Source organism: Lutra lutra, chromosome X (assembly GCF_902655055.1).
Source record: "Lutra lutra chromosome X, mLutLut1.2, whole genome shotgun sequence".
In the NCBI taxonomy this organism is placed as follows: Eukaryota; Metazoa; Chordata; class Mammalia; order Carnivora; family Mustelidae; genus Lutra; species Lutra lutra.
The window spans coordinates 27,328,169-27,343,040 of NC_062296.1; the positions used below are offsets into that span (position 1 = coordinate 27,328,169).

At 43.6% G+C, this 14,872-nt stretch overlaps 2 long non-coding RNA genes across 2 annotated transcripts; both read left to right on the forward strand.

The window, feature by feature from the left end:
* The first annotated feature begins 904 nt into the window (after positions 1-904).
* On the forward strand, positions 905-8,113 carry LOC125091260 (uncharacterized). Its single transcript, XR_007124631.1, has 4 exons — positions 905-1,351; positions 2,745-2,897; positions 5,754-5,869; positions 8,056-8,113. It is a non-coding gene; the product is annotated as an uncharacterized LOC125091260 (long non-coding RNA).
* A 2,177-nt stretch (positions 8,114-10,290) lies between these two features.
* Positions 10,291-13,253, forward strand: LOC125091261 (uncharacterized). Its single transcript, XR_007124632.1, has 3 exons — positions 10,291-10,775; positions 12,033-12,103; positions 12,296-13,253. It is a non-coding gene; the product is annotated as an uncharacterized LOC125091261 (long non-coding RNA).
* The last annotated feature ends 1,619 nt before the right edge of the window (positions 13,254-14,872 follow it).

Consider the following 14,872-nt stretch of genomic DNA (forward strand, 5'->3'; position numbering starts at 1 on the left):
TGTGAGAAACAGAAACCAGCCACTTTGGGACTCTCTAACCCCCAACCTCTAACCTTACCAAATATGGTTATGAGCCCCGCCCTACCCTGGCCTAATAAAAGCTCACTCAACCCCTTCCTGTGTGTGACTTCCCACACTCTTCTCTCCTGAGTGCGGAACCTCCCCAAGGGCGCCTTTAATAAACCTTGCCTTGCTCCTATCTCGCCTGGTGTCGTGTGTATCTCGCCTGTGAAACCTTACAACTAATACTAAAACATTGTTCATTGTTTATCAGAAATTCAAATGTAAGTTGGTCTACTGTATTTTTTCTTTTTGCTAAATATGACAACACTATAATAAATACGCTATCAGCTGTGTAGAAGTACCTTGACTACTTTGTGCTTTTTCCTCCCATTCCCCATTTAGATTTTTAATTCAGGGTAGGCTCAGAAAAAAAAGATGTGATTCGACTTGAGCCATTCCTATATATCATATATGTACATGTATACACGTATATCTGCATATATTATGCATACATACATATATACACATATCCATGAGACACACTAAGCGCCCAGTATTATAGAATATGTTACATACAGAGACTCACAGAAAGCACCTAAAACACAGCGGAACTGACTGTGTTGTTGATATGGCCATTCTGTGAAATGTACCTTGCGGTCTGTCATCCTTCCCCTGGGGTATTTCAGGTGTAAGGCTAAGACAAGCTCTCTGATCCGAACGAGACCCGCAGAGCCTCCTGCGGAACTGGAAGGACGGGCGCTCCGAACCCATGGCAGCAGCGGCGGCTTATTTACACGGATACACCACCCGTTTCACATGTGCTGGACGCCACGTAGCCCCGGGGAAGGGTTTTGCCGACGTACCCGGAACGCTTTCCACGTTTTTCTCAGCTTCGGGCGGTTGCGCAGGTGGCTTCTGGGAGCCAAGGCAACAGAGATTTTCCCAGGCTCCTGAGCGTGTTCCCTACTTTGGTGGCAACGATGGTTCCAGTGTCCCGCTCTGCGGTCCGGAGACGGAGGCGTCGGGATCCGAGGGGAAGCGTCGCAGTTGTTCGTGAAAGAGCGCGGAGCCGGGCAAATCCGCCGGTGCGCTGTGGGGCCGCGGCTCTCGCTCGCACTCTTGCTGGCTGCGCGGGCCCTGGAATGGCCAGCGCCGTCAGGGGAGTGGCCCCGACCGAGGATTCCCCCACACCAGCCCTGCAGATGCCGTTCGCTCTCCCGCTCTCCAGAGAGGCTCCCCCCCACCCCCCCCCCCGCCAACTTCGCTTCTGCCTCCTGGTCCGCTCCTTGCGCCCCTCCGGGAGCGACCATCCGCGCGGCCTGGCCTCCGGGACGGGGAGAGGGAGGAGGTGAGTGAGACGGACGCACCTTCGCCCCGAGGAGCCCGCCTGCCTTCATCGTCCATCCCGCTAGCACTTCTCCCCCTTCTCCCTTCCTTGCGCCCATTTTCATCTTTTTTTTCAGTCTGCGCACCGCAGTCGCTTATTTGCCTCTTTCCAACCTTTAATGCTCGCTCATCCTTGGGCGCCCTCCTCCAGTGCCCCTGGTGTCCCATCACCTCCTTCCACCCCCTCTCCCGTCCCCGGCATCGTAGCGGCGGTGAGCAGGGGTCGCAGATTTATGTGTAGCATTTATTCGCGTTATGTCTCATTCATGAGCATTATTCTCCACTGGACTGAGTTCGTGGAAATGAGGATTTTATTCATTACAGAATATACAGCGTCTAGCACTTAGTGAAGAGCTAGCTCAACCACGGTGGGTTGATTGAGCAGATCGGTTTGAGATGATAACAGGATATGTAAACGGAAATTCTTTGTTAGGGAGTCGGGAAGGGTTGAGATTATGGTGATTTTTTTTTTTTTTTAAAGTACTTTCTACGCTACAATTGACAACCCCACGATCAAGAGCTGCATGCTTTACCGACTGAGCCAGCCAGGCGCCTGGAAATGGGTTTAAATTGTAAAGTTAGAAGAACCTTCCTCCAAGAATGTTCTCTAAAAGAACATTCCTTTAGAGTGATTGGGTGAATGTAGAAAAAGTGATGTGCTCTAATGGAGATGAGGCTACCTAGAAAGGTCTTGTTAAAAAGGGGTCTCAATCTTGATCTTGAGAAATGAGGGGAGGGTGAGATTCAGTTTTCCTCTAATGTAAGTGAGTATCGGAGTGGAAAAGTAATTTAAGAAGAAGGAAAAGAGATAATTATTGCTATATGAGTGTTCATTGAGTGTGTCAGGTACCATACTAAGGGCCTTCCTTGAATGTGTTAAAAAATTAAAAATTTAAAAAACATTACAGGCATTGAGAGGTAGGTTGAAATTACAACAGCTGGGTGATGTCTTGATTCTTTTTCTTCTGGCATGGAGGTAATAAGGCATAGGAGGATAGTCTCTGGATTCAGACTGCCCGAGTTTGAAGCCGTTTTTTGCCACTTAATCCCTGTGTGGCCTTGAGTGTGGAGAGTTTCGCCAAGCTACTCCATGGTGCTGCTGCCTGGGCATCTATTTTGTTTGGCTAAGTGGCCTGCAGAGACCTTAAACTTAACACTAGCCACCCCCCACCCATGCAAGCATGTGCCCTAGATAGCAGCCCACAGAGTCACAAGCAAATGGTAAGTTCCTGATAGGATTTCCCCAGTAGCCCTTGTGATCAACCGTCTCCCCTGCCTCCCAGTGCCTGTATGGTCCCTAAGATAAGGTCCCTGTGGGGCTTACCAAAACTGCGCTCTTTTCTCTTTTGCTTTAGATTGACTGATCACACTCTAAACTAGGAACTCGGAAGCACCACACCCGCAGACCCTAATGAAAGCCCATACCCCAGGCCCTGTCTCCATCTGCACTCTGCTTTGACCTCCTTGTGTGGCCTCTGGAGGCATTCCCTGTACTTCCTCCAGGTCTTGTGAGTAATTAACTACTCTATTTTAATTTCTCTTGTGGTCTGTTGTTGAACTTCGGCTCACCATCCAGCACCTTGTGCTCTACTTAACAAATGTTGTTTGAATTCAGAGTCAAAACATCAGACAAATTACTTCACCTCTCTAGCTCATTTATTCACCTATAGAAAGGGGATAAAAATAGTGCTGATATTTTTAGAGTTGTTGCAATGAGTTAGTGCCTGGAACAGAATATACATTCCTGTTAGCTACTAGGGTTTCATGCCCGGGAGCAGAGAGAGTAAAAACAGTCCTGAGTATACTGAAGACCTACCTCTTCCAGTTCTGTGTTTCATAAGGGTACTCTCAAATCTGTGTGCCAAACCAAATAGCTTCTTTTATGCATATATATATATATATATATATATATAAAGATATACAAAAAAAGAAAGAAAAATCACAGCTTCACAGGTGCAACTTTATATATATATAAAGATATACAGATATCTTTATATATATATACACACACACACATATATATAAAGACTTACAGATATCTTTATATATATATAAAGTTGCACCTAGGAAGCTGTGATTTTTCTTTCTTTTTTTAAAAGATGTTATGTATTTATTTGAGAGAGAGCACGGTGGGGGGGTGGCACAGAAGGAGAGGGAGAAGTAGACTCTGCTGAGCTGGGAACCTGACACAGCTCAGTCCCAGGACCCCAAGATCATGACCTGAGCTGAAATCAGCCGCTTAACCAACTGAGCCGCCTAGGCGCCCCCACCAAGTAGCTTCTTATTTTAGAATTCTAAAAGATGCAAGAACAGCTTGGGTGAGATTTGCGTTTGTGCATGACTTATCTTACTAGTACAGATGAAAGCAGGCAGCAACAGGGACAATCTTAATGGTCTCCTATTCACCTTGTTGGTCAGGGAGGGCTTTCCCTCCCAGGTTATGCGGAGGCCGAACACAGGACACCTGACACTGAGCAGACGAGATCCATATGCTGGCAGAGGACTAAGACCCACTACTCAGGGATAATCTGGAACTGTGCCTGTTCCCTATGATGAAGAGGGTTGTTTGGCTAGGGGACCTCACGTACAGAGGCAGAGTGGGGAGAGGAATTTGCCGTTAGGCCAGTGGAGGCCTTACTGCTGGTTTTCCGAGATGTCAGAGCAGTACATAGTAGTGGGCCTTAATTTTAAGCCTTACGCCACCAGAGCTGCGTGCCTTTACAGGCCGGCAGGCATCACTGGCCCCTATACTCCTCATATATTCCGAGAACTGTTATTTGTATGTTTATTTTTAGATTGCTCCTCAAAGTTGGAGACCCTCTGAGTCCCACTCTGCATAGTTCTAATACCTTTTCTCCTGAAGAAAGAAAGAAAGAAAGATAAATTTATTCAAACAATGAAACAAAATACATTTATGTGTAAGGATTTTTTTGAAAAACCAAATAGAGACATAAGCAGCTAAATTTTGGAGAATTATGCCCCCCTTTTTTTCTTCTCAGTTTATGCATAACAACAAAAATTGAAACAGAAGGAATTGCAAACAAAATTATTTTAGTGTCCTCCAAAGAGCTATAGACAATATACTCCTTTTCCAAAAAGGAACTAAAGGGAAAGCATAGAGCGGGAACAACCTTGAATCTCAATGAATATAACTTTCGTGACCTAGAACTTTTCTTTTCAGAACTCCCTTTATTGTTGTCTCCTTCTAGTGCTTCATTTTTTTAAAATTGTCTTTACTGATTCTTGGGTTTCTGAAAACTAAAGTGTTAACCAAATTGAAATAGACTTCTTTTGGGGCGCCTGGGTGGCTCAGTGGGTTAAAGCCTGTGCCTTCGGCTCAGGTCATGATCCCAGGGTCCTGGGATCGAGCCCCGCATCGGGCTCTCTGCTCTGCAGGGAGCCTGCTTCCTCCTCTCTCTCTCTCTCTGCCTGCCTCTCTGCCTACTTGTGATCTCTCTCTGTCAAATAAATAAATAAAATCTTAAAAAAAAAAAGATTTGAAATAGACTTCTTTTTCCTCTCATAACTATGTGTAAACAAATGAAGTTATTTCCAGGTGTAAAACTGTTTGTGTCACCTATTGCAGAAGACAAAATAAGCAACTAGGAGCTATGTCATGTGTGAGGCAGAAGAAATGCACTTGACAGCTTCCCAAGGTTGCATTTCTAGCCTGGTTGCTCAGGCTGACTCCAGTCTGTACCATTTGCACTATCAGAACATCAGATCCTAAGTGTTGAGTTTACATTTATGCCAAGTTTTTATTAATTTAAAGTTTAAAATGTAAAGGGAAAATAGAACTTAATGGGACCTATCAGATTAGAGACATATATGCAAGCACCTTACAGTCTAGCCACTGAGTTAACAATTTGCATGCCAGTATCTTCTAGGAGATTAAAGTGAGAGAGGATTGAAGATTTGGGAGCTCCTGAAGTATGAAGACTATTTCCAGAGAATCCTTGTTGCAGACTGAATTGTGCCCCCCCCAGATTCAAATGTTGAAGCCCTAATTTTCAAAGTGACTATATTTAGCAGTAAAGCCTTTAGGGGCACCTGGGTGGCTCAGTTGGTTAAGCATCTGCCTTCTGCTCAGGTCTTGATCCTGGGGTCCTGGGATTGAGGCCAGCATCAGCCTCCCTGCTCAGCTGGGAGTCTGCTTCTCCCTATGCACATGTGTGCACACTTGCTCTCTTTTTCTCTCTCTCATATGAATAAATAACATCTTAAAAATGAATCTTTAAAAAAAGAATTAAGAGGTAATTCAGGTTAAATGAGGTCATAAGGCTGGAGCCTGAATTCAGTAGGACTGGTATCCTTAGAACAGGAAGTGCTATCAGATATCTCCCCCCACCTTCTTGTGTGTGCAGAGGAAAGGCCATGTAAGGACACAGGGAGAAGTTGCCAATCTACAGGCCAAGAAGAGAGGTCTACCAGAATTCAGTTCTGATGGCACCTTGATCTTCATCTACTAACCTCCAGAATGGTGAGAAAATAAAGGCCACCCAGTATGTGATATTTTGTTATAATATTCTTTTACTTTACAAAATAGAAAAAAAATCATTAAAAAAATAAAAACGTAGAACATATGTAAGAATTAAAACATGTTGCTAGTGGATTTTAGCTAAATGTTTTCTTTAAATTATAATTCATGGGGTGCTAATTTCTTATTCATGGAAGGGTTCAGTGTTAATGATACATTTCTATTATTTTGAATTTCTCAGCTAACTCAGTAGCAGATTGCTTGTCAGGTTTTAGCATCACAAAGGGATTTCTTAAAATGAATATACCAGTATGGCTTGGTTTAGTTAATTTTCCTAACATCAGTAGTCTCTGAAGGCTTAATGCTACTTCTTTTTCCTTTTTTCTTTCTTCCTTGGTGCTATTCATAAGCATTTTTTCCCTCTTCTCTATTTTTATCCCCCCTCAACGATCTTTATGTCTAACATGGGCCTCAAACTCACCACCCTGAGATCAAAGGTTGTGTGCTCTACTGACTGAGCCAGCCAGACCCCCCACCTCTCATCTATTTCTGGGTCTACTTTAGGTTGAGTTGAAACAATGTGCTTTGACAGGTAGAATTTGTAATTTGTGACAGGGTGATAAAGGATTATCAGAAACTTGTTTCTTTCTTTTTTTTTTTAAGATTATTTATTTATTTGACAGAGAGAGAAATCACAAGTAGGCAGAGAGGCAGGCAGAGAGAGACAGGGAAGCAGGCTCCCTTCTGAGCAGAGAGCCCAATGTAGGCCTCCATCCCAGGACCCTGAGACCATGACCTGAGCTGAAGGCAAAGGCTTAACCCACTGAGCCATCCAGGTGCCCCAGAAACTTGTTCTTACGGGGCACCTGACCAGCTCAGCTGGTGGAGCATGCAACTTTTGATCTCAGGATTGTGAATTCAAGCCCCATGTTGGGCATAGAGCATACTTAAAAATAAAATCTTCTAAAAACAAACTGGGGGCTCCTGGGTGGCTAAGTTGTTAAGCATCTGCCTTCGGCTCAGGTCATGATCCCAGGGTCCTGGCATTGAGCCCTACATCGGGCTTCCTGCTCAGTAGGGAGCCTGCTTCTCCCTCTCCCTCTGCCTGCCACTCTGCCTACTTGTGCTCTCTATCTCTCTGTCAAATAAATAAATAAAATCTTTTAAAAAATAAAAATAACAAACCAGAAAACTTTTTCTTAAGAGAAATGATTTTAAGAACCTGAAATCATAGAATTTGAGTTGGAAGGATCCCTAAAAATAATGTTCTAGGCAATAACTAAATTATTCTGGATGTGATCTCCAGAGGTAAAGATTATATGATATGGAAATTCCCTTTTTAACTATTATAGAATTTTAATAATACTCATTTTCAGAATTCTCTACAACAGAATGAAATCTCTTTTTCCTGTAGTGTGTTAGCTTCTTGCTCTGGGGACAGAATGGTTGCCGCTCTACCCTATGTCCTTGCAATCATGAGGTCTTCCTTCAGTCTTCCCATCTCTAGTTTTTTCCATCTTTCCTTATAGTTTCCTGTATTTACCCTGTGGTTTCATTCTGAAAAGATAAATCACTTTTTTTTTCTTGAGCAGTGTAGGTCCACAGCAAAACTGAGCACAAAATACAGCGAAATCCCGCATACTCCCTGCCCCAAACATGGACAGCCCCCTTAACTGTCAGCACCCTTCACCAGACTGGTGCTTCCGTTACAGCCGGTGAGACCTACACCAACACGTCATAATCACCCAAAGTCCATAGTTTACGTTAGGAATCGTTCTTGATATGATACATTCTGTGGGTTTGGAACAGCTGTATAATGACATGTACTCACCATTATACTATCATACACAAGAGTCTGACTGCCTTAAAAAGTTTTCTGCTCTGCCTATTCATCTCTCTCTGCCCTCCAACCACTGATCTTTTTACTGTCTTCACAGTTTTGCCTTTAGTAGAATGCCGTATAGTTGGAACCATATAGTATGTAGACTTTTCAGATTGGCTTCTTTCACTTAGCAATATGCATTTACGATTCCTCCATGGATTTTTTTTTTGTTCAAGTATAATTAACATATGGTATTATGTTAGTTTTAGGTGCACCATATAATGACTCAGCAATTTTACTTATCACTCATCTCAGTGGGTGTACTCATTTTTTTATTTTTTAAAGATTTTATTTATTTATTTGACAGAGAGAGACACAGCGAGACAGGGAACACAGGCAGGGGGAGTGGAAGTGGGAGAAGCAGGCTTCGTGCTGAGCAGGGAGCCAGAACCCCAGGATCCTGACCTGAGCTGAAGGCAGATGTGTAACAGACTCAGCCACCCAGGCACCCTGGTGAGTGCACTCTTAATCCCCTTTATCTATTTCATCCACTCCCCTACCCACCTTCTCTATGGCAATTACAGTTTGTTTTCTGTATTTCTTTTTAAGATTTTATTTTTAAGTAATCTCAACATCCAGTGTGGGGCCCAGACTTAAAGCCCCAAGATCAAGAGTTGCGAGCTCCACTAACAGCCAGCCAGGAGCCCCTGTTCTCTGTATTTAAGAGTCTGGTTTTTTGTCTGCCTCTTTTTTTCTTTGTTCACTCTGTTTAATTTCTTAAACTGTACACATGAGTGGAATCATACGGTATTTGTCTCTCTCTGACTTATTTCACTTAGCATTATACCCTCTAGATCTGTCCATGTTGCAAATGGCAAGATTTCATTCTCTTTTGTGTTTGAGTAATACTCCATAGTGTATGTGTACGTATATGTATGTGTGTGTGTGTATACACACACATACATGCACGACATCTTTATCCATTTGTCTGTCATTGGACACTTGGGCTGTTTCCATAGCTTGGCTCTTGGAAATAATGCTGCAATAAACACAAGGGTGTACATATGTTTTCTAGTTAGTGTTTTTGTTTTCTCTGGGTAAAAATGGTGGAATTACTGGATCATTTGGTAATTCTATTTTTAATTTTTTTCTTTAAGTAGGCTCCACTCAGTGCACTCATGACCCTGAGATCAACACCTGAGCTGAGACCAGGAGTCAGACACTGAACTGATTGAGCCACCCAGGCGCTCCTCTATTTTTAATTTTTTTATGAACCTCCATACTCTTTTCCATAGTGGCTGTACCAGTTTGCATTCCCACCAACAGAGCATGAGGGTTCTTTTTTCTCCACATCCTCACCTGAAGTTGTTATTTCTTGTGTTTTTATTCTAGCCATCTGACAGGTATACAGTGATACCTCATTGTGGTTTTATTTTTTTTTATTTTTTTTAAAGATTTTATTTATTTATTTGACAGAGAGAGATCACAAGTAGGCAGAGAGGCAGGCAGAGAGAGAGGAGGAAGCAGGCTCCCTGCTGAGCAGAGAGCCCCATGCGGGGCTCGATCCCAGGACCCTGAGATCATGACCTGAGCCGAAGGCAGCGGCTTAACCCACTGAGCCACCCAGGCGCCCCCTCATTGTGGTTTTAAATTTGCACTTCCTCATGATGAGTGATGTGGACATTTTTTCATGTGTCTGTTAACCATCTGGATGTCTTCTTTGGAAAAATATCTGTTCAGGTCCTTTGCCCATTTTTTAATTGGATATTCTTTTTTTTGGGGTGTTGAGTTGCTTGAGTTCTTTTTTTTTAAGATTTTATTTTTAAGTAATCTCTATACCCAGTGTGGGGCTTGAACTTAGAACCCCTAGATGAAAGGTCACATGCTCTACTGACTGAGCCAACCGGGCACCCCAAGTTCTGTGAGTTCTTTATATATTTTGGAATATTAACCCATTATCAGATAGATCATTTGCCAGTGTCAGAGAGGTTACTGCCTGTGTTATCTTCTAGGATTTTTATGGTGTCAGGTCTCACATTTAAGTCCTTTATCTATTTTGAGTTTATTTTTGTGGATGATGTAAGAAAGTGGTCCAGTTTCATTGTTTTGCATGTAGCCAACCAGTTTTCCCAACAGCATTTGTTGAGGTGACTGTCATTTCTCCATTGTATATTCTTGCCTACTTTGTCATAGATTAATTGACCATAAAAGTGTGGGTTTATGTCTGGACTCTCTACTCTGTTCTCCTGATCCATGTGTCTGTTTTAGTGCCACTACCATACTATTTTGGTTACTATAGTTTTGTAGTAGATCTTGAAATCTGGGACTGTGATACCTCCAGCTTTGTTCTTTTTCAAGATTGCTTTGGCTGGTTGGAATTCTTTTGTGGTTCCCTACAAATTTTAGGATTATCTGTTCCAGTTCTGTGAGAAATGCTGTTGGTATTTTGCTAGGGGTTGCATTAAATCTGTAGATTGCTTTGGGTAGAATGCTCTTTTTAACAGTATTTGTTCTTCCAATCCATGAGCATGGGCTGCCTTTCCATTTGTTTGTGTCATATTCAGTTTCTTCATCAATGTTTTATAGATTTCAGAGTTCAGGTCTTTCACCTCCTTACTTAAGTTTATTCCTAGGTATTTTATTATTTTTAGTGCAATTGTAAATGGAATTGTTTTCTTAATATCTCGTTCTGCCACTTCATTATTACTGTGTAAATGCACCAGATTCTTGTTGTGTGAGTTCTTATTGAATTCATTTATTCATAAAATGCAGATTTTCCTTGTGTACTGTGGTGTCTGATGCAATGCATCCTGAATAAACTAGCAATTCGCTAGTTTACTCTGATGACTAAATATGGTCTGGTGTGTGTGGTCTTTCTCATTTTCTTCCAGTATCTTTAAGGATGAATCCTAAGAACTTGGACGCTTGCAATAAAGGAATTTTCTTTTAACCCCAGCTGTCTCTGGATTGGTGACATACACACATTTGTCAACATTTCCAGTAGGTGGAGAGGCGGCTGTTTGAGCTCTGTTGTGTACAGCTTTGAACTAAGACTGGAGTTCCTTTCTGGGTGCCTCCTTCTGAAAGGTAGAGCAGTTATCAGATAACTGGCTTTTTGCTCTTATGTCCTCTTTGGAATGTAACAATAAAAATAATTTTTAAAACCAAAAAAATGGAAAATAGGCACCCCTACTAGTTGTTGTTTTAAAGTCTATTTTGTCTGGGGCCCCTGCTGGCTCAGTCGGTAGGGTATACAACTCTTGATCTTGGGGTGATGAGTTCAAGCCCTATGTTGGGCATATAGATTACTCAGAATTTTAAAAAATTTTTTAAAAGATTTTATTTATTTATTTCACAGAGAGAGATCACAAGTAGGCAGAGAGGCAGGCAGAGAGAGACAGGGAAGCAGGCTACCTGCTGAGCAGAGAGCCTGACGTGGGGCTCGATCCCAGGACCCTGGGTCATGACCCGAGCTGAAGGCAGAGGCTTTAACCCACTGAACCACCCAGGCGCCCCTAAAATTTTTTTTTAAATAAAGTCTATTTTGTCTGATATAAGTATTGTTACCCCAGCTTTCTTTCCACCTCCATTTCCACAGTAAATGTTTTTCCATCCCTTCACTTTCAGTGTGCATGCCATTAGGTCTGAAGTATCTTGTAGGCAGCATTGAAAATATCAATCTTACAGGGCACCTGGGTAGCTCAGTTGGTTAAGTGTCCGACTCTTGATTTTGACTCAGGTCATGATCTTGGGGTTGTAGGATCGAGCCCTGCATTGGGCTCTGCATTAGGCAGAGAATCTGCTTGGGATTCTCTCTCTCCCTCTGCCCCTTCCCCACTTCTCTCTGTGTCTCAGATAATAAACTAAGTCTTTTTAAAAAAGATTTATTTATTTATTTGACAGACAGAGATCAAAAGTAGGCAGAGAGGCAGGCACGGGGTGGGAGGGGAGACAGGCTCCCTGCTGAGCAGAGAGCCTGACACGGGACTTGATTACAGGACCCTGAGATTATGACCTGAGCTGAAGGTGGAAGCTTTAACCCACTAAGCTACCCAGGTGCCCCAGTAAACTAAGTCTTAAAAGAAAATATAAATCTTATATGTTCCTTTCAGTTTGAATAGTGTTTTGTAAATGCTAAAGCATGCAAATGTAAATGATTATTATGTTATTTTGAAGGTGGTAGACTCTTGAACTGTACCTTTACAAAGTTATTCCAGTGTTTGCTTTTGATGGTTCTTGGACAACCGGTGTCATTACTGAAATTTTTTGATTCTGTATTTTTATACTCCATGATTCACGGTTTATCAGTTTTCTGATTCTTACAACCGTCTTCTTTAAATTCAGCTCTGATGAACACACACCAGTGGAGGACGATGAGCCAAAGAAAAGCACCAGTTCAGCTTCTACTTCAGAAGGTATTTTTTTAACTACTACAGAGCTGCTGTATTGAGAAGTTGAAGAAAAAGTTTATAAATAGTCAAACAGTAGACTTTGCTTTTACAAATCAAGTTGCCCGTCATCTGTTCTTTTTCAGTATTTCAGATACAGTAAAATTGATAATCGTAATACTTGCCTAGAAGTTAATTTTATATCTGTACTTCATGTAGAAGAAAAGAAGAAGAAGAATTCTAATCATTTGAAAGAGAGGTCCAAGAAAAAGAGAAAGAAGAAATCCTCTAAAAGAAAATGCAAGAAGTACTCTGATGACAGCGACAGTGACTCTGACTCTGACTCTGACTCAGACTCCAGTGGTAAGAAGGCGGCATCACTCTGCAGGCCTGGCTTCAAAACTCGTTTTCCTTCGTAGAACTGATTGCAGAGGAAGGTTAAGGACAGTGGCCGAGAGGTGTTGAGCACTGGCTGTCTCGGTGCCAGGAGCCCCGCTAAGCGCTGGCTGTTCTCAGTGCTGCTCAGTCCACACGTGGCTCCAGACTGCGTCTTAGAGATGGGGAAATGGGGCGCAGAGCAGGTTGCGACACCGCACTCAGGCTCACACAGCTGAGATCCAGACCCAAGCGCTGTGACCCCAGATGGGTGGTGTCTAGCCGTACAAGGCACGTCGTGGCAGCAAACCGAACCGAGGCGGGGTCGGGCCGGGAGACGTGTGGCAGCAAAGCCAGCCCCATGGGGCTGCGTCAGGCCCGGGGAGCAGCTCTCTTGTGTCGTCCTCACACTCAGCGGGCACCTCTGTGCCATTTTCCAAAAGGCACACCTCAGAGGACCCCCTGCCGGCTGGCAGCTGATTTATGGAGGACACCCCCACCCTCCGTGGCGTGGTGCCTCCCAGAAAGCCCCCTTTTTGTGCCTTCTCCTGGCTGATGGTTGACAGGATGATTGACCCCCCCCCCCCACCTCTGGGGACATTGCATAATGGTGTCTCTTCCCCTGATGTCACTGGGGTTTCCTGGCTCCTGTTGTTACTTTTCTTCCTCACTGCTGGGAGAGTGAACTACCTTTTATTTTTAAAAAAGATTTATTTATTTTAGAGAGAGTGTGCAGGTGTGCAGGTGGGAGGGAGGGCCCGACAGAGAGAATCTGGAGCTGACCTCCCCACTGACCATGGAGCCTGACCCAGGGCTGGATCCCGCTGCCCATGAAATCGTGACCTGAGCTGAAATGAGGAGGCAGCCACTCAGCCGACTGGGCCACCCAGGTGCCCTGATGAACTTTCTGAGAGCTCAGATGTGAGCATATCTGTCCCTACTTAAAAATCCTTCAGCAGCTCTCTGTCGTCTTCAGGGTGAATTTGGGACCCTGATTGATCCCTCTCTGATTACACATGCCCTGTGCCTCTTGCAGCATCCTCTTAGCCTGAGAACGACGGTCTCCTCAGTCTTCCATGTTCTTTCTCTTGCTTCTGTGACTTGATACAGAGTCCATCGGCCTGCAGTGCCAGTCTCTCCCTGCGTGCGGCCTGGCTTACTCTCCTCAACAGTGGGCATGCAGTACTTTTGTAATAAAACTGATTTTGTTTTGTTTTTACTTTGTAAAAAGATTTTATTTATTTGACCGAGAGAGCATGCAAACAGGGAGAGCAGCAGGCAGAGGGAGAAGCAGGCTCCTCGCTGAGCAGGGGGCCCAACATGGAGCTCAATTCCAGGACTCTGGGATCAGGACCTGAGCCAGAGGCCAGCACTTAACCAACTGAGCCACCCAGGTGCACCAAAAGAACTGATTTTTATTTTTTTTAAAGATTGTATTTATTTATTTGATAGAGAGAGTGAGTGAGCATGAGCAGGGGGAGCAGCAGGCAGAGGCAGAGAGAGAAGCAGGCTCCCAACTAAGCAGGCAGCCGGATGCAGGGCTCAGTCCCAGGATGCCAGATCATGACCTGAGCTGAAGGCAGACACTTAACCGACTGACTGAGTCACCTAGGTACCCCAGGAAAATTGATTTCTAAAAGAACTAGCTTAAGAGTCATCATTCCTGAAGCACCCTTCCCAAGCAAGCTAGCCTGATTATGAGACTTCTCTGTACGCCCAGAGCACCCCCCTGCTTCCCTGTATCACTCCACATTCTGATTATTTCTTTACCTCTGTCTCCTCTATTAGACTGAATGTCCCCTACCCCAAACTCATAGGGTATTTTTCTTTTCTTTTTTTAAAGATTTTATTTATTTATTTGATAGCAATCACAAGTAGGCAGAGAGAAAGAGGGGGAAGCAGGCTCCCCGCTGAGCAGAGAGCCCGATGTGGGGCTCGATCCCAGGACCCTGAGATCATGACCTGAGCTGAAGGCAGAGGCTTTAACCCACTGAGCCACCCAGGCGCCCCAGGGTATTTTTCTTTTCATCATGAAAATACTCAGGAAAGCAAAGGGGATAGTATAAGTAATACCATATACTTACCACTCAGGTTAGACATTTGTTAGCATTTTGACATAGTTGTTTCAAATACGAGTTTTTTGCTAAGGTATCCAAGGTAAATTATAAATATACTTTGATGCTAAATATCTCTATATGCAGGTCTTTTAAAAAAAAAAAAAAAGACATTTTCCTGCTTACCTACAATACCATTATCTCACCCAGTAGATTAGCCCTGGGTGTTCTGGGCCACAGGGACACCAGAATAACCCATCTCCATCTGGGCTCCAGGACACAAATGGCATTATAGGGTCCATCTGAGATTATGATGACAGCATGACCCACGGCGATGGGAGACATATTTCTGAGAATTAAGACTTTC